The 27,881-nt window shown below is 40.8% G+C and overlaps 1 protein-coding gene across 1 annotated transcript in view; it reads left to right on the top strand.

Annotated features, from left to right (window-relative positions):
- The window catches only part of ZNF827 (zinc finger protein 827), a 1,349,262-nt gene that overhangs the window by 856,092 nt on the left and 465,289 nt on the right, over positions 1 to 27,881 (top strand). The gene's annotated exons all lie outside the window — the stretch shown is intronic.

Genomic DNA, 27,881 nt, shown 5'->3' with positions numbered 1-27,881 from the left:
CTCAAACAGTTTGAAGAAAGAAAGAAAGAAATTGATCTAGGGGGTCACTCGGCTCTTATGAAATCAGTGCCCTCAGATCAGTGGGGGAAAATATTATTCAGAAATTTTTCTAGTGGCAAAGAAGGACCCCTCTTGGAGACCAATTCTCAGCTTGTCCTTTCTCATCCTATTTGTGAAAGTCCCAAACTCCAGAATGTTGCCCAACAAACTTTTTACCTCTCATTCATCATCCAAGTTTGTTGGTAACTCTGAAGTTGAAAAGTGCTTATCATCACATTCCTAGAGCCACAGAGTTCAGAATTTTTCTAAGGTTTTTTTGTCTCTGGGTTACACTAGTCCTTTGTTGTTTCTTTTTTTTTTTTTTTTTATTACCAACATAATAAAACACTTCCAGGCAGGGTCAATGCTCATTCTACTAGGGTTGTGGCTTCTTTTTGGAAAAGGGTAGACTCTACAAGCATTCTAGAGGCAGTTGTGTGGCTCTCTGTGTAAACTTTTACAAAGCATTACAAAATAGATTCTGCTACCAGGTCTAGAACAGGTTTTGTATGGCCATTCTCCAGGGGCTCTTGGACCCTCATACTCCCTCCACCCCTACTGTATGAGCTTTGGTAGTCTACCCATACACCTATGGTTACTGTAGCAGTTGTTATAAATGAACATCATACAGCTTTGTAAGCCCCTATACCCCATGCTAATTATATGTACTAACTTCAAGATTTCACAAACACAGGGTAAGGGCATATTCCCCAACACTGGGAATTTTGTGATATTAGGCACCTGATGACTAGACCACGTAGCAGAAGGGATTAGGTTCACTTCAACAACAAAAAAATGTAATTCCACATGTAAAAGTGAACCTAAACAAAGCAGAAGTCTTCAGTAAAAGGCAGAGGTCTTAAATAAACTTCAAATGTTTAATTTTAATTGTAACCGCCTTTGCAGTCATTCAAGACCACTTCATCAGACAATGTATATATGGACCGTCCACCCCCCCCAACTAAGTATTAAAATCACACTATAGTGGAGAAAAGGAAAAAGTTTACCATGGTGGCCAAGTGGTTACTTTCCCGTAGTAAAATGTCTGTGATCCAAGAGTTATGGAAATTAAGTGTTCGGCAAAGTCGTCCCAGTGTCTAGAAGTTCGGTGAACTGAGTTTTTGATAATTACAGGTAGATCCATTAGTTGATGCATCAGTTCTAACCAATTTAAGGTTTTCAGTGGTGGACTCTGAAAGTTATATGTACTGCAAATGTAGCGACTTTATTATGACATTGTTCAAGTTTTCATTTTTATACAGCCTGGAGGTTAGTAAAGCTGGGAGCACCATAAAGAATAGTGGGGAGGAGATAAGTAGTGGCAAGTGTAGTTTCACTTGTGTTGTTTAGAACATTTTTGACTCTGTAAAGCATCCCAAGTTTTTGATGAGTTTTTCTTATGCAATTTTGTATATGCAAGTCGAATGTAACATTATCATCCACTATCACCCCTAATAGTATGCTATGATAAGTGACTTCAGTAGTTGTATTATCAAGAGAGAGGAGTTTAATTTTTTTTTCATGAGAGAGGGCTTGGGGGGGGGGTGAAGTAGTAGTTTGGTCTTTTTGGGTTGAGCATAAGTTGTGAGTTATGACGCCATGCTTCAGTGGCTCTCAAAACTTCTTGAGTAATTTTTTGGAGGTGTAACATATTGTCAGATGTGCAAATGTGAGTGGAATCATCTATGTATTCTAGTAGGGTGGCCTTTTGTGTGGATGCATAAAGGATGTTGGTGAAAATGTTAAAGAGGAGGGGACCAAGGATAGGGCCTTTTGTGGTACATTGGTGATGACTGGGAGATAAAGAGAGGGCATAGACTGCTGTTTTACTGACATACCTATTGGATAAGTAGCTTTTGAACCTCAGAAGGGTGGACTGAGAGAGACCTAGTGAGGACATTTGAAGTAAAAGTTTCCTGTAACAAACTGTGTCAAAGGCTTTAGACAAGTGTAGAAATAAGGAGGAGACTTGTTTGCAGTTATGTCTAGCTTTATTGACAGTATCTCTATAGGTTAGAAGGGCAGAGCTAGTAGTATGGAAAGGATGGAAGCCATGTTGTGTAGAGGATAGGAGTTCTTCCTGCAGGAGATAGTCTAGCAATTGTTTTGAATACATCTTTCAAGTGTTTTGGCAAAGGGAGATAAGATTTCTATAGTTTCAAGGTTATTAATGCCTTTTGAATTTCCTCCTTTGTGCAGAGGGATAATGTGTGACTTTTTCCAGAGAGAGAGAGGGAACGTGAGATTCCTGGATTGATTTATCTATAAGGATTGAGACAGGATAGGCAATGTTATTGATTGCTAATTCTAGGTACTCGCTTTGAAGGTCATCAACTGAATAAGAACATGGTTTAAGTTTGTTTGAGTATTTTTATATAGGATGCAGGCACAGATTTGAAGGTGAAAGTGGATGTGGTGATATGTGGCTGTTGGGCAGGGTTGGGATTAGATGTTGAGAAATCCTTGGTTAGAGATGCTATATTATCTGTAAAATAAAAATTGAACTACGTTGCAGTTTTGAGTGGTGAGTTATCCGGGATAGGGGTTTGGGTTGAATTTTTGGGCTGGGATGTAAAATTTCTTTAATGGATATTCAGTTTTTTTAGGGTTGTATTTAGTATTATACTGAAAATTATCATAGTACAGCTTTTTGTCTTCACTTATTTGCTTTATACGATTGTGAAGCATTCTGAAGTTTTCAAGATATTGAGATTTTGCCATTCTTTTTCTCTATTCTGCATTACCATTCTACTCTTTTTGAATAGCCAAATTGCATTATTAGTTTTCAGTCCCTTCCTTCTAGGAGGTGTAAGTGAGATGTCTGGTTGTATAGACTGGGAAATGGTCACCGAGAGAGCCTGACATTGTACCTATGGTGGAGTATTTGCTAGGGTCTGATACTAGGATCCTGTCTAATAGAGAAATTGATGTCTTGCTGTGATGTGTGGAGCTAATAATGCATTGTGCGAAACCATACAAGTGTATGCTTGTGTCCAGCCAATTGACATTCACATCACCTAGTGTTATTTTTTTCTAGTGGAAATGTTATGGATATCGAGTGTAGGATATCTTCCAGTATAGCTGTATTGTCATCAGGAGGGATGTAAAGGACAGCAATACATATTTGTTGTTTATTTTAAAGAAAGCAATAAGAACCTCTGCTAAACTGAATTTTGGTGTTGGTTTGCTGTAAGGGAATATTTGGTAGGTATTGGGAAATATTAAAGCAATTTCACCACCTTTCCTGTTTATAAGTTGTAAGGTCATTAAATACAAAATATGTTAATATAGTGTAAGTATAGGTATCTCTATTTGTGTGTGTGTGTGTGTGTGTGTGTGTGTGTGTGTGTGTGTGTGTGTATGTATATAAATATATATATAAGTATATATCTGTAACTCTGTCTGTATATACGTGTATGCATATATAGCTGCAAATATGTACATGTATGGGTTTACTGTCACTTCAATCGCACTTTGTGCGAGTTATCATCTCAACTAACCAGATAACCAAAAAAAAAAAAAACCATCGACTGACAAAAAAATCGAACACAGGAGTGGAGAATGTCGAATTCCACACAATTCGAACATTCTCCACACTTCTGCAACCGCCACTACTGTGCAACACACAGTAAACATTTTCCCCACACCCCCTGCTACTTATATATACAAACTCCAAGATCGCATTAAAGTGAGAGAAAGGGTACATTTCCCGATCCCCACGTTCGTGCGATCTGCATGAAAATGCTGAAATTCACAACAGTGAATGCTGTAGTTCATTCGATGTTGTGCATTTCAGCATTTATTTTTTCATTCTTTTTTTACTATCGAATTGGGCATTCGGAGTAACGCAAGTCGAACAAAGTCTGATCACCCATTTGGTAGTAAACCTATATATTTATGTGTGTGTGTGTGTGTGTGTGTGTGTATGTATGTATATAGGTTCATAGGTTCATAGGTTCATACTAGGCTATCTGCCCGAGGGCATTTACAAGCCTAGCCATCGTTTTGTGGCTTACGCCACCCCTTTAGTATGGGGAACTATACCCATTATTTTGCTGTGCCTATGTCGAGCAGTGACACTGAGGTAATCCCTGGGGTATATCTGCGATCTCCCATCCATTGGTCAAGATTTCTCTTGAACAAGGCCAGCGAGGTGCTCTGCCTCACATGTACCGGGATTTTGTTCCACAGCATAGGGAGTCTTTGGGTGATGAATCTATCCCTCCAGCACGTCCTATTAATAGCCGTGTCGAGGTTTAAGTCTCCCGCCCTTGTGGCTCTGATGGATCTAGATTTTTTGAGGTGAAGCATATTCATCAAATCTGGGTTTGACATGGCCTTGTATGTTAGGCAAAGGTCACCTCTGAGCAAGCGTAGCGACTGAATAGAGCTGGAGTTCTTTCAGTCGGGCAGCATAGGACAGATTTTTGAGACCCTTTATCCTTTTGGTGAGGAACTTTTGTGGCCTCTCCAGCTGCTGCAAGTGTCGGGTCAGATACATTCGAATGGGGCATTGTACTCAATCATTGGTCTGATGAGTGATGAGTAAAGGGAGACTATGACCTCCCTTGATCTAGATGAGAATCCCTTCATGATAAGGTGGGCAATGTAGAAGGTCTTCCTAACTACTTTAGCTACATGGGTGTCGAATGACAGACTACTATCAACCTGGGTCCCCAGGTCCCTGATAACTTCTTCTGTGCTCAGTGGATTGCCACCTATTTGGTAGCTAGGGGTAACCTTGTTTTTCCCGAAGGGTATGACTATGCATTTTTGGCATTTAACTTTAGGCCGTGGCTCTGGCACCAGTTATCCGCTTCTGTGAGACCCTTCTGAAGGATATCTGTGTCAGATGTGTTTTCTACTATGGCCCAGTTTGCAGTCATCTGCAAACTTTGTCAGCCATAACCCTCCTGTGTTTGCTTGTACTTGGAAAAGTAGATGCCAAACAAGAGTGGGCCCAGGACTGAGCCCTGTGGGACACCACTTGTGACAGGCTTTGAGTCTGACATGGCGCCAGCAACTCTGACCCTGTGGGTTCTGTCACTCAGCCAGTTTGCAACCCATCTTGTGATGTATGGGTTAACATTTAAGCTGATGAGTTTTTCAATGATACCTGAGTGGGGTATTGTATCGAAGGCCTTAGCCAGATCGAGGTAGGCTGTATGGACTGCCTTTCCCTCATCAATGGCTTTGGTGACTGTTTCAAAAGTCAACCAAGTTTAAAAGGCATGATCTGCCTTTGACAAAGCCAAACTGGGTTGGATCCAAAGTCTGCAAATTCCGAATGTCTTGATTTATGAGGTCCATTATGATCCTCTCCATGGCTTTGCAGATAAGGCTTGTCAAGCTAATGGGCCGGTAATTTCCAGGGTCGGTGGAGGCACCGCCTTTGTGAAGTGGGACCACAGTTGCAGTGCGCCACTCCTTGGGTGCGTATCCAGAGGTAAGACTTTGATTAAACAGCTGTCCTAGCTGTGGGTTTAATTCCTCATTGAGTTCGTGGAGCACACAGCCGGGGACACCATCAGGTCCCATGGATGCTGTGTTTTTGCTTTGGAGAGAGCAGACCTCGCTTGGGCGGGGGAGATGTTGTGGAGGCTGCAATCGTGTGGTATAGATAGCTCTCCTTTTGGGGAGGGGAGAAGTTTGCACTGAACCTGTCAGCCAGTATGTTGGCAATGTCTGTAGGATCAGTAATCTTCACATCATTTTGAACTAGTTCTGAGCATATCTGGGAGTTTCCTCCCAGGTTTCTAACATAGCTAAAGAAGGCCTTATGATTGTCTTTTGAGTCTTTAGCTATTTTTCTCTCGAAATTTGCTTTGGATGATTTTATGAGAGCTCTTAGTTTTTTACTTATAGTGATCAAGGGTGTCTTACCTTTTAAGGATTTTGCTCTATCTTGTAGTAGCTTCCTCCTTTTGTTGTAGAGTTTGTTTATGGCTGGGGTCCACCAGACTGGACGCTTGCCTTTGGTACAAAGAGTCTTTGTTTTGCTTGGGATTGCCTTATCCATGCAGTCCTGCAGGTGCTGGTAGAAGGCATTTGTAAGTGATTCAGCGGCTTGAGTACTGTTTTCCGCGGCTCGGGGCCTTAAAGGAGACCACACTAGTCTTTAGAAGTGTGAAGTCGGCTTTTGAGAAGTTCTTTACTGTGGTCTTTTTTATTTCAGGTGGGGGTGGGATGAGGACCTCCAGCGAGATTAGTTTGTGATCTGATCTCACCAGTGAGGGGTATACTTCGGTGTTGAACATTGTGCTCCCATGTTCGTGATGATGAGATCAAGTATGTTATCTCCTCTTGTGGGGATGGTGACTAGTTGTTCCATGGCATTTGAGTTTATGAATTCCAGGAACTTTTGGGCTAGGGTGTTTGGGCTTGAGTAGTGTTCCCAGTCTATATTAGGGTAATTGAAGTCACCTAGTATGATGGTGTTTGGTGATACATTTATCCCTCTAGTGTTTTCAGGAAGGCCATGTGAGGTTCTTGAGTTTGTGAGGGTGGCCTGTAACATGCTACAATTTGCAGAGCAGTCTTGCCTATGGTTAATTGCACCTGGATGGTCTCCAATGCATCGTGCGTTGCCACCAGTCTTGAGGTGTGGGTGTCCTTGATGAATATGGATACCTTTCTTGGTATTGTCCGGATTTTGGGGCCGGAACGCATGATATGAGGTAAAACCTGATAGCGCTGGGGTGCTCTCAGGAGCCTTGAACCAGGTTTCTGTCACAGCACAGACATCAATGTTCTCCATACTGAGAAGGGCCTCGAGTGCGTGCATTTTGAGATTTAGACTTCTGGCATTGAGCAGCATTACCCTTAGTTTTTCCTTTTTGTGTTCTAGGGTGGTAGGTTTAGAATTTGAGCCTTGCCTAAAAAGGCACTATGGGGTGGCAAGAGCCTTTGCCAATATCCGGAATCCCAGGGTGACAGGTGCAAGCCGCCCTCATGAAGCAGCGTGGCTTGTCCAGCATGTCATCCCAGGCAGACAGACACTGGATCCCCTTTGAATGACACCAGTGTTTAAGCCAATTGTTAAAGCTGATCATCTTATCTCTGTATTGTGGCATCATTCTTGGTGAAGGTAGGATACTGCTCAAGGTCAGGGTCATACCTGCCTGGGCTACATAATCAGAGAGCTCCTCAATGTCTCTTTTCATGTAGTCCAAGGAGGTGCGTCTCAGGTCGCTTTACACCAGCGTGGACAATGACTGAGTCATATTTGTACCTGCTGTTGAGAGACCTGAGTGCTTGCGTTATGTGGCGGATTCTAGCGCCCGACAGGCAGCTTACTGTGACCTTCTCCTTACTCAGTCTGGTGAGCGGTGTGTCTGACTATGGAGTCACCAATGACTAGTGTGTCTGGCATTGTGTTTGGCCTTAAGGGCTGTGACTGTTTGACACTCTGACTGTGAGGTCTATGTGTTGCAGGTGTTGTGTTCTGAGGTGGTGGTTGTTTGGGTGTCTGCTTTGGTGGCCTCTGCTGTTTTGGTAGATTTTTGATCAGAGCCTCCGAGTATGTCTTTGTGTGTTTATGTGTATGATTTGAGGTTGTAATGGTACTATGTGAGACTGGGTCTATAGTGTGTGTGGTAACCTTCTCCTCCTGACTGGTCTTGCCAGTCCTATGTTGAGAGAGCTCAGCCTCCAGTTTGGCCGTATAGTTGCATCTCTCGCATGTATTTGTGTTTTGTGGGAGGAGGAGAGGGTTGTCTGTGTACATGAGGCAATTGTAACATTGCCTCAATATTCCCAGGTTCACCAGCTGAGCAGGGGAGGACACTAGCAACTGATCCCTCGACATGCTAGAAGGATAGACAAAAAACTTTAAAAAAAAGATTCCGGGGGACGTGGGTGACCGAGAAATGGGGGTTGCCTTTTTGGGGTACTATCTATGACAAGAGTGCCGTATCAAGGTAATAAGTACTGTAGGAGCAAGTGCTAGGTTTAACAGATAGAGAATAGTCTACTTGGAGTCAAGTAGAGAGGATCTTTTTAGTTATAGGATACGCTGATTAGATCAGTAGTATAGTTCGAGGGAGGTAGTTTTAAGGGAAAATTTGAAGAGTGAACTTTAGGTAGCCCGAATAGTTTAAACCTGCTTAACCAGCGCTGCCCTAGTGTGCAACAGTGGCAACTCCGCGCTAAAGCGTGCTTTATAGCAAGGGGCTGGAAAAGACAGGAAATGACCCAAAATGGCCAATAAACTACAAGTTACTGCCTTAAACCACTCCTCTGAGGACAAACATGCAGCTCAGTACTCCCTACTCCCACTAGTGAGTAAAGAAACTACCCCTTGACCAAACAAGGAAAATGGAGAAAACAGGAACCAAGACAAAGCCCAGGGATCAGCAAAATCTGATCACTGGAACAAACTATTAGAAAAGTATGGAAAACAAGAGTATTTTTTTGTTTTTTTCAAGTCTTTCAGATAGGCAGAAAATACAATAAATGCTGTGTTTTTCGACTAAATGCTATCAAAAGCTAGTACACTTGAGTGTATTAGCCTGTTGTTTAACTTTTAAGCAAAACTTAAACAAGCAAGTGCAATAAACAATTCAAGCTATTAAAAACAGTAAAAACAGGTAATAGCAGAATAAAACAGGCAGAAATAGCAATCGAAAGGCTTAAAAAGTCGAAAATGCAGAAAAAATACTTAGAATCTGGAAAGTTTGTCTTTTCTGGTCTCTGCTGCTCTAGGAACTCTGCTGGACACCACGAGGAGCTGTGCTGAGTTCTCTATAGCCAGAAAAGCCCGCCAAAGCGTGCTTTATAGCAGGGGGCTGGAAAAGACAGGAAATGACCCAAAATGGCCAATAAACTACAAGTTACTGCCTTAAACCACTCCTCTGAGGACAAACAGGCAGCTCAGTACTCCCTACTCCCACCAGTGAGTAAAGAAACTACCCCTTGACCAAACAAGGAAAATGGAGAAAACAGGAACCAAGACAAATATATATAAATATATATATAAGTATATATCTGTAACTCTCTATCTGTATATACGTGTATGCATGTATAGCTGCAAATATATACATGTAGGTGTGTTTTATTTATATATATATATATATATATATATATATATATATATATATATATATGGGTTTACTGTCACATCAATCGCACTTTGTGCGAGTTATCATCTCAACTAACCAGATAACCAAAAAAAAACAAAAAAAAACATCGACTGACAAAAAAATCGAACACATAAGTGGAGAATGTCGAATTCCACACAATTCGAACATTCTCCACACTTCTGCAACCGCCACTACTGTGCAACACACAGTAAACATTTTCCCCACACCCCCTGCTACTTATATATACAAACTCCAAGATTGCAATACAGTGAGAGAAAGGGTACATTTCCCGATCCCCACGTTCGTGCGATCTGCATGAAAATGCTGAAATTCACAACAGCGAATGCTGTAGTGCATTCGATGTTGTGTATTTCAGCATTTATTTTTTCATTCTTTTTTTACTATCGAATTGGGCATTCGGAGTAACGCAAGTCGAACAAAGTCTGATCACCCATTTGGTTGTAAACTTATATATTTATGTGCGTGTGTGTGTGTGTGTGTGTGTGTGTGTGTGTGTGTGTGTGTTTCTGTATCTATATATGTATACACACACATACACACACGTACATGCACACACATATATACACGTAAATACAACACACTATATATATAAAACACGCAAACTCACACCCCCTAACTTAACTTTCTTATCAGGACTGTAGCCTCCATTTTTTTCAATTTGCAGGAAAGTCCTGAAGCTTTTGACAGAATGTAATCCATACAGCTTAGGCTAATGCAGCAGTGATTTACGCAAACATCTGCTGTTCTGGTAAGTTTCCTTACACAACTGTCTTTCTCCATTATCATCACTGTATTGATGCTTGTTTTGCTAATTATGAGGCTAGTAATATATAGTTCTTAAAAAAATAAATTTCATCTTCATGAGCTGAAGTTTTGGGAATTATAGCCATGATTTTACGTGTAGTTTCTATTTGTTACCATGATTCAGCTATATTTTTTAGTTCATTTCTACATGTCCACAACTAAAACTGATTCTAAGCACAAGATATTTAATAAAGGAGAGTAACATTTTTACAAGCAGTAAACATAACAAGAAATATAACTTATGGTATTTATGTACTGTGGTCTTCTTCTTCCGGCTCTTCCCGGTTAGGGGTCGCCACAGCGGATCACCTGTCCGCTCATGATTGGCAGTAGAGTTTTACGGTGTTGAGTTGCCAGCCCGGCACCCAACCTTCCACAGAAGGCACACACACACACTCACTCACGCCTAGAGGCAATTTAGAGTGTTCAGTCCACCTACAGCATGTCTTTGGGATGTGGGAGGAAACTGGAGCACCCGGAGGAAACCCACACGACCACACGGAGGACATGCAGACTCTCAACAGAAGGCACCCCAGCCGAGGATCGAACCAGAGAACCTCTTGCTGTGAGGCAGCAAGGCTAAACGCAGCCACCCTGAATACGTACTGTGGTCTAAAATGTGAAATTCCTTGAAAATCTTTTTCTGGTACACAAACAATCCAGATTCTCAGATTTTCTGAGATTTTCTTAGCCAAAGAAATCATTGTCTCTATTTTATGTGACGATGTAGTCATCTGTGATGTAGAAACCTACTGATATTTTGTATTGCCTTATGTATTTAACAGTGATTTCATTATGAGTCCAGTACATTTACCAGTTAAATGAGTGTATTATTTGCTTTAAATAATTCCTACCCATGTCGAGGAGTCTGTGGAAAGAATACAGTTGCGTGGATGAAATTAATTATGCACAGTAATTTGACAGTATAAAAATTGTGACATTATAGGCTGATATGTACAGGTTTGATGGGGAGGGTGGATTTCACCCCAGAATGATGATGATACAGTTTAGGTAGTCATGCATAGAGATGTGACTTGGGTGGGTAATTGCTTGACCAAACAATGGCAAGTTAATTATGTTATTAGAAGTGGTTTCATTTTGTTCTGTGCCATTTTATGTATGAGTTGTATCCTGTTTGCTTGATTTAACATATTTAGTTTAACTTGCTTTTCTAATTGTACATGATATTTATGGAGAATTATTCAGTTTTATAGAGCTATGACTTTCAAGTTACTCTTATTTATTGTTTCTTTGTGTCATGTAGCTATTTTGTCCTGTACATAAAATATGACTGCAAAGGGTCCTTTTGCTTAGCTTGTGTACCCTGTCACCAACAGAGTGATGTTTTTTTCTACATATGTCAGAAATGCATCATAGTATCTCTGGTCACATTTGATTATGTGTTTGTGTTCCCCATGTATTCTGTACTTTATGTATGGGTATAGACTGTTGAGTTCCCCACCAGCAACTTTTTTTTTATATTTTATTTTTATTTATTTATTTTTTGTTACTGTTCTTCATGTTACCTGACTGTCTAGCACTAGGACATGTTTCACAAAAGGAAAACAATGATGAAATGCATGAAGTCAAAATTCTGCTTTGTTTCTACTGCAACTTTCCCTGTACATGCTGACACACACACACACAAAAAAGTCTTTATACCATGGCTGTCAGTTATCTGACTGCATGTGGACACAGGAGAAATTAAATTTATGCCAAGCAGGATTTCTAAGTTTTTGGCATAACTTTTAACTTTTTTAAAAAATAAAAATCAACTAAATGAAAACTTTATGTAATATTTCCAGTTTAAATCATATACTGGCTGTATTCACATTACTTCCCTAGCTGAGATCATGTCATTTAATTGAAGCCAGTTTCACTGACGACAGTTTCATCAGAGTGATTTTGTTATGTTCGTAGGTGCATTGTGACATCTAGTGAGTTAAGTGCTACAATGCACCTACATTGTTGTAATTTAGTATTCATTTAGCCTGTTTTTTAATAAAAAGACTTGCAAACTTTTTAGTAATCCAAGACCCAAATAAATCTACTGTTGTCCATCATGACACCATGGAAAATAGAGCATGATGTTCTTCGTGTTTCACTGTTGCAGTCATCACACTTGGGTTATCCTGCCAGGAGTAGCCCTCAGTTGGCCCGAGTACCAGAGGCTTAGTATTTCTGCGTCGGTTGCTGTCACTCCAGGACTGATGCCAGGTCATCAGTGGTATAAAATCAGGCAGCTGACACCATTACATCAGTCTTTCTTGCCGAGGAGCCCGAAGCAGAAGCAGTTCACACGAGTGCCGGTCGGCCGCTACCTGAGATTTTGTTTCCGAATTGAAGTTGAAGTCTTCTAAAGCTTAGTACCCCTTTGGGGATCCTTTTTTCTTGCTCTAACCAATGTCAGAAAAAGTTAGTTGTCTTCCCTGTGGAAAGCAAATACCACACCAAGACTTTCATTTTTACTGCATCACCTGTTTAGGCCCAGACCAAGACATCCCTCGCTGTCGCTTTTGTGCTTTGTTCAACGCCAGTACTATATGTCATTGGGCCCTTATTGTAGCTAAATATTTTTGCTCTCAATCCCCGTATTCCGATATGGCTTCAGTAAGCCATCCAAGTACCGATCTTGCGAAAAAATGTGAGGATAAAGACAGAGACAGATCGCACAGGTCCAAAACTGCCAGCGACGCTTCCGTTAAGCTAGTCGTCAGTTCTCCGGTCCTTAGTGAGGCTCTTTTGCAGCCCCTGATGCCCGCTTCTGTGGATTCACAGGCCGCTACCGAGACCCGTTTGGAGTCCGAAATGCTGCAAGACTCTTCTTCAACTAAGGAACCTGCGGATGTCTCTTCCTTGGATCGGTTCGGAGCTGCTGAGCAGACATCGACTTCCGAGGAAGTTCTTCACACTACCGATACTCGACACAAACCGACAACCTCTTTCGCGTCTTCAGTTCTTTCTAAAACTACAGAGTTTCTAAGGCCCAGGGTACGAACTACGCCTAAAAAAACAACGACCCAAGCTCAGGCACCTGCTTCCATGCCTCAGTCTCAAATGCTTAAAATGGCAGAAGACCTTATTATGCTTATTAGGGGAAGCCAGGCTACCCCTTCCAAAAGAAAGAGACTTGTCCCCAGTAGTTTTATCTGAACAGGAGTCCTATGACTCTGAGGTTTCTGAATATGAAGACATGCAGTCCCTCTCTGCTTATGAAGATTCTGATGCAGAGGAATCCATTCCTTCTGCCTCTCCTCCTGAGGATTTTTCATTTGGTGAAAGCCTGCATACTTTAACGGAGCATTTCCAATGGGAATGTCATGACTACCCTCAGTCAAAAAAGAGACTCAGGGAATTCTTAGATTTACCACAGCACAGACCTTTAGCCATTCCTCCTGTCCTGGATGTTGTGGATGATGTTTTTATGGAATCCAGTTTGACTTCTGACACCCTTCGTCCTGCTCCCAGGGAACCTGACAGGTACTACAGAGTCTCACAACCTCCTTTTCAGAAATCCTACTGCTGACCCAGAGGTCAACTCCCAAGGACCTAAAGGAATTAAAGCAACCTCAGCTAAGAATCCCACCCCCTCAGACAGGGATTCCCGAGCTTTAGACAGATGGGGTAAAACAGTATACACCTCTGCAACTCTTGCTATTAGAGCACTAAGTTGTCAGTTCCACATGCTGAAATATCAGCAGCATACCATGGAACTCCTCAAACAAAAAATATCTTCCTTTCCTGATTGTGCAGAAAGTGCAGAAAGTAAAGAATTGCAAGAGTTTATGCATTCTGCAAGCCAAGTTACTAAGCACACTTTGCAATGTGGCTTTGACTCCCTAGAAGCATCTTGCAGGGCAGCAGTCACTGGTTCTGTCCTTAGAAGGCATGTTTGGCTTAAGGAACAGACCTTGTCAAATCAAAATTATTGGACGCACCATTGAACAAAGACAATTTGTTTGGCACCAAAGCAGAAGAGTTCTTAAAAAAGATGGAAGAAAAATCTAAATCTATCCATACAGTTAAATACTTTTTACAGGTCCAGCCTCCAAGGTTCAGTAGGCATTGCCCCTCCAAGCACTGGTCCTTTCCAGACCCCTCCAGGCCAGCTCAGCCCAGACCCAGGGGAAGCAGAACCCCCAGACAGCAATCCCAGGGAATGCAGAGATCTAAGCAATGGAGTTCCTCCACTTCAAAAACAGGGAGTGCTAAGCCACCCCCTTATGGTAAGAACTCACAATGACTTTACTCTTCCACCCATTACCTATGCCCACCTACTTGTGCCCCTAGGAGGAAAACTCTCCTTCCATGCAAACCACTGGGCCTCTATTACCAATGACCTTTGGGTCCTCAACATAGTGTCCCAGGGATTCAGATTTTATTTCCACACTCTGCCAACCCCAAAAGGGTTCCCAGGTCTTCCTCCAAACCAGTTAGCAGAGGCCAAAAAGCAAGTCCATTCCCTGCTCTCCATGAGGACAATACAGCATGTTCCTGCAGACCAGATAGGCCAAGGTTTCTATTCCAGATGCTTCCTGGTACCCAGAAAAGAGGGCACCTGGCACCCAATCCTCGATCTATCCATTCTAAACACCTTTCCGGTGATACCAGAATTCAAAATCCTCACCCTCCAGCAGCTTCTTCCTATGCTTTCCAAGGATGCTTGGTTAGCCACCCTAGACCTAAAAGAGGCCTACTTACACATCCCAGTCAGGGAATCTTGCAGGAAATATCTATGTTGCAGGGCAGGATCTATGCACTTTCAGTTCTCTGTGCTTCCCTTTCGCTTATCCACTGCTCCCAGAGTTTTCACAAAATGCCTGGCTCCAGCTATTGCTTTTTGCAGACAAAGAAATATTCAAATTTACTCCTACTTAGACGATAGCCTTATTCAGACAGACAGGAAAAGCTTTTACAGCACCTGACCTATGTAAAGGACCTACTGACCTCCCTGAGGTATACTATCAACGAAAATAAATTAAGGCTAGTCCCCCACACAAATAAATTGTATTCCTGGGAGCATGCCTGGACACAGCATCCCAGATGGCATTCCTTACTCCAGAAAAATAAGCATGTCTGACAGGCTACTTCTCTCAACTAGCCCCAGAACCCAGTTAACCACAAGGAAAATCCTGCAAGCTCTAGGGTTCATGGCCTCCTGCATTCTACTCATTCCATATGCCAGACTGCATATGAGGAAACTACAGTGGTACTTAAAAAGCCTTTGGTGTCCACACTGTCAAGACCTGGAAACTATCATACCTGTGATACCCTGTTTAAGGAAAGATTTTCTGTGGTGGGCAGCAGCATGCAACCACAACAAGGGACTTCCCTTCTCACAACACCACGCTGTCAATACCCTCACCACAAACGCATCAGACTATGCCTGGGGTGCACACCTGGACAGCAGGTGCATTCATGGGCATTGAAACCCAAATAAAATACATCTGCACATCAACCAAAAAGGGATGCTAGCTGTTTAGCATGGCCTGACAGCTTTCAGACACCTACTCTCCCCGGGGCCTCTAGTCATCAAAACAGACAACACCACAGTGATGTGGTATATCAACAAGAAGGGAGGGACTCATACTTATCCTCTCTGCAGGCTCACCATGACCCTTTGGCACACGGCTTCAGCCATGCAAATACACCTGCTAGCACAATTCCTGCCAGGCTCCCTAAACTCTCTGGCAGACAACTTAAAGCAGAAACCTACTAGACCCACACGAGCGGCAGCTAGACCACAAAACCTTCACAATTGTCACGCAGAAATGGGGCACCCTGAAGGTGGACCTCTTTGCCTTTCACTCCAATCATCAGCTCAGCAAATTCTGCACCAGGGAACCTCACAGCAAGGCCTGGAAAGTGGATGTTGTATCCTTCCAATGGGTAAAACTCTCAATCTATGCATTTCCCCCTCTACCACTAATTTCAAGAGTATTGCTCAAAATAAGGGAGGAAAAACCAAGGGCAATCTTGATTGCACCAGACTGGCCATGCCAGTACTGGTACCCACTGCTGCGCAGCCTGTCACCCCTGCCACCATGGCATCTGCCTCAGATCCCAACACTCCTGACCCAGAAGAATGGCAAATTCATGCATCCACAGTTGCAGACCCTCAACCTGGTAGCATGGCTTATTCCCTAACCTCTCCTCAAGCTGCCAGCCTAAGCAAACAAGTCCTAGATTGTATACGTGAGGCCAGATGCCCCAGTACTAGAAAATCCTATGCTGACAAGTGGAAAAGGTTTTGCACCTGGATCCAGGCTAAGGGAGCCGAAACAGTACAACCCTCCCTACCTCTCATCCTGGATTACCTAGCAGACCTACTACACAGGGGTCTATCCTTCTCTTCTATTAAAATTCATGCCTCTGCCATCTCTGCTCATTACATCACAGAACCACCTCTCTTCTCACACACTCTCATCAAACAGTTCCTAAGAGGGGCTAACAACTTAAGGCTACCCAGAAGAGCTCCTGCCCCAGCTTGGGACCTTAACCTTGTGTTGGAAAAGCTCACCCTACCCACCTTTGAGCCTGCAGCTTCAGCAGAGTTAAACTTCCTCTCTTGGAAAACAGTCTTGCTTCTGGCCATCACTTCAGCTAGAAGAGTTTCAGAGCTACAAGCACTCGTGGTTATAGAGCTCTTCATCATTTTCCATGCTGACAGGGTCTCCCTCAGGACTAACCCATCCTTCATGCCTAAAGTGGTGTCCAGTGTGGCTCTCAACCAATCCATTCATTTGCCTACCTTTTTCCCCTAACCCTCAAAACAAGAGGGAAAGGATTCTGCACTCTCTAGATGTGCACAGACAGCTCAGATTCTATCTGGGTAGGACTAAATCTGTTAGAAAAACTGACCAATTGCTAGTCAGCTTCGCAGCAGGGGCAGAGAGCAAGGCCATATCCAAACAAACTATCTCCAAATGGATAGCCCACTGCATCCATTTCTGCTACAAACAGCACAGGAAACCACCCCCAAAGGGGGTCAGGATGCATTCCACCAGGTCAACTTCCACCTCTGAAGCTTTTCTTAGAGGGGTCCCCACCAGGGACATCCTGGAGGCTGCAACATGGACTTCTGTTCATACCTTCACCAAGCATTACCACCTGCCTATCTTCTCCAAATCCAGGACAGGCTTTGCCACCGTAGTCTTGCAGGGCATCCTAGCCAGCCACCAATCTTCTTGACTGCCTCTACCCTTTTTCTTCAGCTTTGGGAATCAACCCAAGTGTGATGACTGCAACAGTGAAACACGAAGAACATAGTACAGTTGTGTACACTTACCATAAATTTAGATGTTTGAGTGTATTCACTGTTGCAATCCTGGTTTCCCACCCTCCATTCCCCTTCTCTCTCTCTCTCTTCCTCTCTCCTTACTGGGAATTTTTGGTATTTACTTTCTACTGGTGGTGTTCTTCCATCATAACCTAGCTCCCTATTTGGGGGCTCCTGACAGTTGGGGCAAGAAAAACTGATGTAATGGCATCGGCTTCCTGATTTTATACCACTGACGACCTGAACTCAGTCCTGGAGCAACAGCAACTGACGCAGAAATACTAAGCCTCTGGTATTCATGTTGACTGAGGGCTACCCCTGGCAGGATAACCCAAGTGTGATGACTGCAACAGTGAATACACTTGAACATCTACATTTATGGTAAGTGTACACAACTGTATTTTTTGTGTCCATAGACTATAATGATGCACCTCTTCTCATGCGTGGCAGTGCACCCATCAAAGTCTATGGACACACTTCATGCTTTCACTACCATGATGTCACTGAGGTTAAAGTTTACTTTTAAGTTCATTGGCATGATTGTAGGGAAAGCGGTGGTATAAAAAGCTTTTCCACCAGCAAAAGGAGTTGCCACATTCCTATTATAATGCTGTAGACATGTTGTTTGGCACTTTTCACACTACCTTGTGTAGTGCAAAGCTAAGAAGATTTTGGTGACGTTAAGCTAATAACACTGAAATCCCCCTTCATTCAAAAACCCACAAAAAGAAACATTGCAGCACCCATCCAAAAATCTGTTTTCTGGTTTATTTGGATTTTTCATTTTTGAGTTTTCTTGTATTTTGTGTTTAGATGTCAAGTGTTTCACCTTTTAGTTTAATGTATAATTAGTTTTGTTCCAGGAGAGTGCTACAGATGTGGTGTGGGATTATTCTTTTAGCTCACAAAGTGTTTGCCCTTTCCCATGGTTGGGGACCCATGGAGTAAAGAGGGTCTAGGGGTGAATGGGATCACGTCCCCTGAATAAGCCATGTTTTTAATTTTGTGGGCTTTTCAACTAAAAGTGGTTTTCTATGCTATTTATTCTGATAGTAGTGTCAGTTAAATTTACTTAAGTAAAATGACTTGCATCTTGTCCAGACACTTATTTATTTATTTTATTTTATTTACACTCGAACCTGAACATTCCAAATGAAACCATCCTCCTTGGTGACATAAATATCAATTGGCTAACCCTAAATAACCCAGGGTCACCACATAATATTAATTTATATGGATTTACTCAGCTAATTACTAAGCCAACACATTTTAACAACACCCACACTACAAATACCCTCATTGATTGGATACTTGTCTCAGCTCCATCCAAATATCACAATCCTGAAACTCTTCCTGATTCCCTGAGTGACCACTCACCCATAAAGATGCTAAGATATACAAACCACCTCCCTAAACCGCACAGATATATTATTAGACATAATCTCTCCAATTTTAACCCAGAAACATTTAACACTCTCATATCTAGAGTAAGCTGGGACTTCCTCACTTAGCTCCCCCTAGATGAAGCTGTCATTGCTTTCAACTCTGTATTTCTGGATATCGTTAACTCATTAGCCCCACCTCGTAAAATTAGGACAAAAGCTACAATATCTCCTTGGCTAACAAAAAACACAATAACTCTCATGAAGGCTAGAGATAAGTCCTGGAAAAAATGGCTACAAACAAAAGACCCAAATGACCTACAAAGATACAAAGAACAAAGAAACCTGGCCAAAATACTTATTAATAAAGACAAAAAAGAATTCTATTATAACCCCCCAACAACACTAAAATCAGACCTAAAAAAATTCTGGAATGCTATGAATCAAATACTTCATCCTGGAAAACCCTACCTCACCCAACCCTACCCCAGAAAAGACACCAGTAGAAACTGCCAACACCTTCAATACTTACTTTGTTGAATCTATAGCCAAACTCTTTAACTCCAATAGCTCCAATACAATGAACCCTTAAACCCAGCTTCCTCTTCAACAACTTCCTCTCCCAAACTCTTCTCCCTCAAGCCCATCTCCGCAAAATACATCCGAACTCTACTCTCCAAACTAAAACCATGCTGAGTATCTGCTGATAACATCCCATCTTACTTTCTTCAGACAGCTGCCCACTCACTTGCCTTTCCCATCTATATCATCATTAACCACTCAATCTCTGAATTCAAAGTACCATCCATCTGGAAACAGTTCTATACCCCACCTATCCACAAAGGAGGTAACTCCACTGAAATCTCTAACTTTAGACCTATTGCCATCCTCTCCCCTCTGTCAAAAGCGTACATACTCAAGTCATGGATCATCTGTCTCAAGAAAACCTACTTCTACACAACATGTTTTTTGACCAAAGCATAGCACCTATACTGCACTTCTATCCTTTCTCAATACTATTTCCCTGGCCAGATATGACCAAAAAGTTATCTCCTATCTCTTTCTTGATCTCACAAAGGGCGTTGATACTGTCTCTCACTCTCTGCTGTTAAACAAACTGTCTAACATCAACTTCTCCCCTGATACAGTGGCATGGTTTGAAAGCTATCTAAAAGATAGATTCCAATCTGTAAAATGGGACACTGCTTTATCTACTCCCCTTTCAGTACAAATGGGTGTCCCTCAAGGATCCATCTTAGGGCCACTACTTTTCAACATCTTCACAAACATTCTCTATACCTCCTGCCCACTCTCCTCTATTATACAATACGCTGATGACTCTACAGTCATAACAATAGCTAACTCTCACTCTGAACTCTTAACAGCTACCCAGTCATCCTTTAACTTAGTAGAATCATGGTTCTCAAGCAACCAACTCATCCTCAACCATAAAAAAACAAAACTCCTACTCTTCCTCCCTAAAACAGCCAGCCACATAAAGACCTCTTTCACTATCCAGTCACTCAGTAAGACTCCTATTGTAGTTGAACCTAACTTCTTGGTATCACAATCGATGATCAACTTAAATTCGACCTTCACATAAATAATCGGATCAGGAAAACTTACCTTAAATTGGATCTACTATGTAGAAATAACAAATTTCTTACTCAGGAAGCTAGAATAGCCCTCACTCATGCCTACCTTCTTCCCTGCTTAACATATTGCTCACAAATTCTTACTAACCTTAACACCTCTCTCCTTACTAGACTGGAGACTACATACCACAAAGTAGCTCGATTTGCAACTCAACAGTCCTATAGATCTCACCACTGTCTCTCTCTGAGATATTAAAACTGGCTTAAGCTGCCCACCTCCTCCTTCTCTCTCAACTCCAAACCATACACTCAATTCTTTACCAGCCATCTTTCTATCCAGCCTTACACTGTATCATCTCCCACTATGGTCCTTCAAGAAACCTCTGTAGCTCATCCCAAGACCTCATAAAAATCTACAAGCCCAAATCAAAAGCAGGACGTAACTTGTATAGCTTCCACCCTTCTATTGAATGCAACAAATGTTCCCTCGAAATTCGAACACAAACACACACACACACCAAACAATTTAAACTAACTCTAAAAGATTATTTCAACAGGAAATGGATCTACCAATGCTCAAACCCTCCTTGAAAGCTCTCTACTGCACTTCCCTAAGCAATGTATTTCTCTCTCTTATACTTGTACTGTATCCAGTTAGATTAATTGAAAAAAAAAAATGTTTTCTTTTTTTTACTGCTATGTTGCTTTTTTATACTAACTACTACTTAAAAAATGTAGTGTCTTTAATCTAGCTGTTTTTAACATTTCTCTATTTATATAATATTTGTATGATGACAAAATGTAATCTGTTTACTCTCAAAAATGCTGTTGTGGTCTGCTAGTTGATTGCTTTATTCCACTTGTATAATATCTGAAATATTGACTAATGTCATATGTATGTACTTAGAGCTTTACTCCCTGGGCCTCTGCTGAAAAAGGGCTTCGGCTGTGTCAGCCTTTCTCAGTTAACAAATGTAAAATAAATAAATAAATTTAAATGTGTTTACTAGTATAGTGGACTAATCATAAATTACCAAATTCAGGCATAGTCCAGGTGAAAAAATTTCACATTTAATACAAAAGTGATATTGTGATAAATCATAAAGACAGAACAGCGTATTTAAAGATTGTAGCCACTCTGATGGCATACAGGGATAAAGCCCTAACTGTGACCCAGGGAGAGATGGTTGTACCTATCCTGGGAGGGAGAGTGCTCATCAGTGATGCTCCTTCAGGGGAGGCATTGTCCATAGACGGGAGTTACCTTGAGGCATAGTTGAAAAGCTTGGAGGCTGGGGAAAGGGAAAGTGGGTAGGGCATATAAAAAGACCCCCCCCCCTTGATGGAAGCACCAATGACTGAGTCCCCAGGATTCCTTTAGGATCAAAGATCTGCCACAAGATGTACCAGAATAATTCAGATGGTAAGAGATGGCTGGCAGACCCAGACTGGATGTGGGTCACTGGGGTGTCGGGCCAGTACCATGAGAACCGAGGGAACAAAAAAAGAACATATTTAAGAAATTATAAAACCTAGATGAAAAATCTTTACAGTATACAAGTACAGACATTTAAAATGTACAGTATGTATTCTTTTCTTTCTACCATATAATAATCCAGGACTATTTTAAATTTGTACCGTTTTTACAGATGTAGTAGCATGTATAACAATGTGATACTCAAGGAACATTGGGGTCCTGAGTGGGTTGTTTGCTGTATAAAGGTTATAAAATAGATTTCTGAAGAATGATTACTGCTGTTTTTATTGACAGAGTTGACACAATGGCACTACGAAATTACAGTTGTTTGACAAATTAGGTGGTAATAGAGCATCTGTTGCAGAAAAATATTTAGGTTACATTTTTTAGTAAACTGTATACAGGCAAGTAGAAAATTAATTTTCTAATATAAGGTTAGGAATTCTCTTTACTTTCACTGCAGCTGTCATTCAGAAGTGCACTGCACAATGATGTCTCTAGTTCAGTTCAGCATATGCAAGACTATTCCCCTCCCATACACATGCACACATGAACTCAGTAGCAGAACCGGATACATCACTAGGTGACGTAGGCAGTTTCTAGGGCTCGTGTTGGAGGAGGGCCCTCTGTTGGATTGGGGGTGCCGATAAAAAAAAAAAAAAAAATTGCTTGCAAATAAAAAGTCCAAAGACATCCGTAAAAACTGGAGGGCTTTAAGACCTCACAGGAGACTTACTTCTGTAAAGAAAGAATGGTAAGCCCTAGAAAACTTTAGGAGAGCAGCCTTAAAGTATGTAAGCAAGCTAAGCAAGGACTGCAGAGCAGGATATTTGATGGCCATCCAGCACGGAGCAGGAGCAAAGCCAGAGCGACCCCACTGAAACAGTGAGTACAGCTGGTGCGTGTAATGTCCTAAAGTTTATGTAAGCCAGCTCTGCACGGGGGAGATTTGATTCCAGTGCAGGACTCTGTGTGTGTGTGTGTGTGTGTGTGTGTGTGTGTGTGTGTGTGTGTGTTTGTGTGTGTGTGTTTGTGTGTAAAGCCCCAGTTAGGCTGGCTGTCTAGTTAAGTGACTTTGCTCAGAGTCAAACCCTGAGCTTTGATAATTGGCAAGCCAGTGTCTTAAACCTCCACACCAACTACCAGGTCTCCTTTGTTTATTTATTGATTGATTGATTGATTGATTGATTGATTGATTGATTGATTGATTGATTTGCTGTTTGTAATCCTCAGGGATTTACAAATATAGTCTATCAGCGTCAGTAAGAATTTCATAATTATTTTATTCAGTGTCAGTGGTGCCAGCAGGCAGTATACTTGCCTTTGATGAAGAAGGTTGTGGGTTCTCTTCCTCCACCAGGTAGATCAATTGCTGAAATGACTACTGCATTGGGGAGGTGCTGCATTCCTGAGGTCTACTTCATGTTGTCGTAAGCTGACAATATCGAGTCTGATATTGTCGGCACGACAATATCGAAAGTGAAGAACAGGAAATCTCCGTAAGGGGAGATTTTCATTTACCTCAATGTAGTGCGGTCTCGGAGTTGGTATATTTAAGTAGGGGGGTGGGGGGTGCAGGGGGGCTTGCCTCCCTGCCTATGCCATTTAGTTTTTTTTTTAATTTTTTTTTTTACATTATTCGATGTTTTACTTAATCGATCAGTAAAGTTCAACCTTTATTGATCCGATTAAGTACACTTTTGATAACTTGATATAGATGCTATTCCTGAGTGTGCCATCCTTTAGATGAGATGCTTGCTAACTATGAACCTGTTTGTTTGCAAACCATTCCCTATTGCATATGATAAGCAATCTTTTTTTTTTTTTTTTAAGTAGCATAGGCAATTTTATTCTTCCAGAGCAGTTGCCACTGAATTTGTAGATGAAGCACTGAAATGCAAAGTTAGTTACAGTTCTCTTTAATGTACAATTATCCAGATAACTTTTACTTCACTAGAGATTGTGCATATTGACTATTATTGGTAAATTATAATGACATCAGTTTGAGTGTCTCTTTATAGTTGAAATGTTTATTTATTTATTTATTGACTTTTGTTAACCTGGTTGGTCCAGCTGGGCCTGTGGCCCATTTTCAGTGGAGACCTCTGGAAAAAAGCTCAAAAAAAAACACAGTTTACAGAGAATCAAACATTTGAGTAAAAAATATGGTCAAAATCAGTTATACAAGAATGTTAGAGATACAAAGCAGAAATGCAAACACATTATATATATATATATATATATATCAATATTTTTACAGATTAAAATATATTTACATATTTACAAAAAGAGTTAAGTCCAACAGTATTGATTGTAGAGTTTAATAAGTAACCACAATAGTGGATAACTTAGCTGTCAGTGGAGGGACTGAAAAGGTATATAGTAGGGTTTTGGGGAGCTTAAGTAGGGGCTTGACAAGGACATATTTTGGAGGTGACTAGAAGTTTGAATTTTTCTTTAAAGTGGGATGGGTGAATGTTCTGAAATGGGTAGCCTTGTCATTATTAGTTCATATTGGAAAAATGTTGAAAACTACAAATTTAAAACCCACTGTAACAAGTGGTGATATTAAACAAAGAATATAATTTAATGTAACTGGGAAGGTGAATCAAAGAACACATGCATTTATGCATGGTCCTAAGAAAGTGTGCAGGAAGCCCATGGTTTGAAAACAGCCCATAGGTACATTTAATCTGCCGCTGTCCACATGCATTTTCTATGACTAGGTTTCAATGCAGTTTCAGTGAGTGTGAGTTTTCAGGGCAGAGAAGTTTACTGTTGTTCATGCTAAGTTTGTTTTTATTATGAGACTATATTATTTTGTTTAACAAATAGCTATCTGTGTTTGAAAAGTGTTTTTCGTTAACTGGGAAAGGAGAGGCAAGTAATGGGACACTGGAATGACTGCTGGGCGGGGATGCAGAGGGGTAGGGGAGGGTCTGCTCCATCACCCTGTCTAGGGCCCCATTTGACCATGATCCAGCCCTGCTCAGCTGTAGACATCAAACCTGCCTTATAAAAGACATCTTATAAAAAAGGATAAAAGGATTGACTCACCGTGACTATAAAGAAATGGGCAGAAATGTTAAAAGGCTAAGAAAACAATCAATCCATACCACAAACATCAAGAAACAGCTGCTGCCTGAGATGTGTATCTGTTAATCATTAAAAACAGAATCTGACCAAAACAGTAGAAGAAACTCTCCAGGTAAGATAAAACTGCATGAACCAGATGTACAATACAAAAAGTAAGACTTCCAAGATCATTGGGTATTAAAAAAAGATACTAAAATCATAAATGTCTAAACTGTGCACAAAACTCTCCAACATACTGCAAAAAACAACAAAAATAGCAGCAAGGATACAACTAATCAACTATAAACCTCCAAAAGTTATATACTAGAAAAAGTAATAAAATTATACTTCAGAATGACATAAGCGATAAATGTTCTCTAAAATTCATAGTGTGACAGAAAGATGAATCAAAATTAAGCTGCCTTTTTGAGAGACCATCACAAAATAACAAAAACAACATTTAAGCAAGTAATTAAGTTAATTAAAAATCTGCGACATGAAACCACATCTGTGTATATGTATCCACTTCTGAATCTTAAAATACTGAAATTTCGAATTTCAGTATCTTGAGACCAGAATGCCGAAAGTGCAGTTATTCGAAACTGCATTTTAACGAATCATAGTTTACCGAATCCATGGTAGTTGTGGTGCAGTGTGTTCTTTATGGTGCGCTGTCTCTTTAAGGTGCAGGGTGGTCTGGAATTTAGACATGACAGCCAATGTGTGGTTATGTGCGGAGATCTAGGTAGTTTTTTTATTGGTTAAGGTTTTTGGGTAGAAGTTTATTTTTTAAGTTTTTTGGGAAGTTTTAGGAGTAGGTAGGTGAGAGTGTGTTTGTTAATCTTGAAAGTGGCAAGTAAAAGTAGGTTTGTTGTTTTTTTCATGCTAGTGCGACCTTGGAGTTGGTATATATATATATATATATATATATATATATATATATATATATATATATATATATATATATATATATATATATATAGATATATATATATATATGTAGTGGGGGGCAGCACCCCCACATGGGGGGTGTAGGGGGGCTTGCCATCCCTGCAAAAACATATGGTACTGTTATTTGTTTTGAGTGTCATAGTTTTGTTGTTTTTATGTTGGATAGGGTTGGATGTTTACTTGTATTTTGTTTGTGTAGAGATTTTGCTAGTCGGTTTTGTCAGTTTTCATGTTTCTGGTTGTTCGGTATTCTGGTCTCGAGATACTGAAATTCAAAATTTCAGTATTTTGAGATTCAGAAGTAGATCCATGTATGTGTATGAATAGGCACATGTGTGTCAGTTCAAATAAATTTTAATATTTTGTTGATTAAATGGTATTGACTTGTTACCTAATTTATTTTATTAATGCACTGCAGAATGTACTGTAGATATAAAACTAAAAGTGAATTACTAGGAGTAAAGTTAAAAGTGATGTGCTTTGAATTGATATCTGTAATCTGAATGCTAATCATTTGAATGTATTTAATAAATATTGATCCTCCTGCCACCTTAAAAAGGGATGTGATAGTGTTGCAATATACTACCTGAGTAACTAACAACCAGCTCAACACGCCCCAAAAATTTGTCTGATGTCGATGTTCTAAAAGTTTAAAAAATGTAAGTAACATTTATCCTGCAGCTTAATCTCATCAGATGGGACTTTCCTGAACACTGATACGATGGCTAAGTCTTAAACTGTTGCTGATTCTGGGGGAGACGGGCAATAGCCGTGATGTTTTCCCCACTTAGGGCCGTTAAGTACTACTGACTGGTGGGAGAGCATATCAGTATTTTTGGCCAAGATGCAGATCTGAAGAGTCAAGAAGTGTAGCTAATGAACTATGTGCAAGCCCAATTATGTATCTGTTGACCATTGGCCTGTTTGTGTTTCCTGTTTTTCAGTAGGAATCCTGGATACATTTTGAAACTGTCTGTTGTGGTTTAGCAGTTGTCTTTTGGTATTGATGCTGTAACAAGTGGCTTTCTGCGGGGTGAGCAACTCTTGTAGGTGGAGCTCCATTTGAGTAATGGGGGTATTATCATGCAAGAGACTTGCGGATGTGGCGCATAGTGCAGGCGTGCTCAAGAGGCATTTACTTTGCTGAGTCACTTTGCATCTGCCACCTTCAAGGTCTGTCTGCCGTGCTGTTTCTGATGTCCAACAGCTAACTGAGTTTCCTGTCCTTTTATGAAGGGTCATGCAAGATCTCCAGCTTATATTTGCCTGTAGTGTGATTGTATGGTTACAATATCTGGTATTTTCTAGCTAAGCTAGTCCACATCCACAAAAGCACTGTAGGACAGATTGTTGATGTATTTGTGGGTGTGAATAAAACAAATTTGCTGTTTGAGATTTTCTGTTAACTTTCTTGTGTTTAATAAAAATACCAAAGTTTAATTTCTTTCACCATAGTAGCATAAATATTGCTTTGCATTTATAGTGTATTTGAGACCTGTGTTTAGAATTGTTTTTTTTTACCTATCCCCTTGTAACATTTTCTTAGCTGTTCTGTATTGACTTTTTTCACTGTGTAATATATGGTACTTTTTCTTGGTGTTGTCTTTCCCTTTGATAGTGGGTTAGTAATCCATTTCATTATGGCATGGCATCATGTATGTGAGACCCTGTGTAAATTATTTGTTGTTGTTTTTTTTTTTTTTTTTTTAACTTGCACCTCATGATTCCTGCTTTTCCTGTACAGCCCACCGTCCATCTTTCTGGTGTTTTAATGTCTTACTTGGCTGCTGTGCCCACACATTGTTTATGGCATTGCAACTGCATTTTCACCATGGTGTTACTAGTACAGTAATGAACAGGAATCTGCATGCCATGGAGACATTAGTTACTATATATTAGCTTCCATTCCAGACTGGAGTTTCTCCAGCTTGTTAAACTCTTTGTCAGCATTACTACTGTTGCCAGTAGGCTTAATAAAAGATAAGGTAACCCATCGTGAATCAACTGCGTTCTGCAGTCTCTGCCTGCTTATTGAGTAATCCTGTGCAGCAGTCTTATGTAAAATGAAATCTCCTGGATCATGTTAGATCGTTTGTGACTAGTAAACAAGTCATTCATTTAGAACACCAGAAATGAATGAACTCTGACTTCAAGCTCGTTGAAATTGTCTTACAGTCA

This window comes from Protopterus annectens, chromosome 2.part1 (assembly GCF_019279795.1).
Source record: "Protopterus annectens isolate FY-2018-M chromosome 2.part1, PAN1.0, whole genome shotgun sequence".
Taxonomy (NCBI): Eukaryota; Metazoa; Chordata; order Ceratodontiformes; family Protopteridae; genus Protopterus; species Protopterus annectens.
The sequence above is the reverse complement of the archived record's forward strand: the minus strand, read 5'-3'. Positions and strand labels throughout refer to the sequence as shown.